Below are 1,340 nucleotides of genomic sequence, written 5' to 3'. Positions count from 1 at the left end.
TTAAATAAATAAATAAGTAAGTAAATAAAAGGTTGGAGAGATGCTCAGTGGTTAAGAACACTGGCTGCTCATGCAGAGGACTCAGGTTTGGTTCCCAGCACCCACATGGAGGCTAACAGCCATTCATAACTCCTGTTCCAGGGGATTCAACGCCCTCTTCTGACCTCTGTGGCCATTGTACAACATAGGTACACTTACATACCTGTAGGCAATACACTCATATACATAAAATTAAAATAATACAATTTTTAAATAAAAATAATAAATAAAATATTTAAAAATAAAATGGGGGAGGCAAGAGAGGGTGGGAAAAAGAAAGAAAAAAGGAAATCAAATGCAAAAGGAAAAAGAGAGGAGCTTGAGCGATGGCTCAGTGGGTAAGAGCTCTGGCTGCTCTTTCAGGAGATCCAGGTTCGATTCCCAGCACCCATATGGCAGTTAACAACTGTCTGTAACTCCAGTTCCAAGGGATCCAACACCCTCTTCTGACCTCTAAGAACATTGTACGACACAGGTGCACTTACATATATGCAGGCAATATATCATACACATAAAATAATTAAAAAATAGAAGAAAAAGAGATTAAGAAGGGAGGGAAGGAAGGAAATCAAATGATTAAAGGCTCCAGGGCATATAGGAAAGAGGCAGAATTAAGACTTTGGCAAAGATAAAGTGCTTGTAAAAAGAGCCATACTCTGCTCTGGCCAGTTGTTACCCCATGGAATGTAGGCCTAGTATTGCCAGAGCGTCCAGACTTTAAAACCGAAATTAGGCCAGCCATGGTGTGCATGTCTGTAATTCCAGCATGCAAGAGGGCAAGGCAGGAGAATCATTGTTTAAAGACTGACAGCCTTTAAAATCCGAGCACTTGGGGGGCAGAGTCAGGTAGATCTCTATGAGTTCAAGGCCAGCCTGGTCTCCATGGTGAGTTCTGGGTCAGCTGGGGCTACAATAGGGAGGCCCTCTTTTAAAAAACAAACAATAAAGGAAAAGAAAGAACCTGAAAGAGAAGAACAGTAGGAAACAGGCCTTAATAAGGGAGATATGGATAAAAATTGGGTTAGTTTAAGGGAGTGGGGAGGGAAGGGTATACAAGGAACTTAGGGGATAAAGAGAAAGAAGGAGCTCAAGAGAGGCAGGACCATAGGAGAAGGGTATTATTAAGGGAGAAAGGGGGGAAATGGGGGCACCTTAAATGGGAAAACCATGATGGAGGGGTGAGACAATACGAGAGATAAGTAATGCATAGTTAGTTTTAAAAACCAAAGGGAACCATATTACTCCAACAACCTACTGACAAATTATACATAGCAGATCAAGAAATATATGTCTAGGTTAGG

The sequence above is a fragment of the Nannospalax galili genome, unplaced genomic scaffold (genome assembly GCF_000622305.1).
Source record: "Nannospalax galili isolate Female #2095 unplaced genomic scaffold, S.galili_v1.0 scaffold1328, whole genome shotgun sequence".
In the NCBI taxonomy this organism is placed as follows: domain Eukaryota; kingdom Metazoa; phylum Chordata; class Mammalia; order Rodentia; family Spalacidae; genus Nannospalax; species Nannospalax galili.
The sequence above is the reverse complement of the archived record's forward strand: the minus strand, read 5'-3'. Positions refer to the sequence as shown.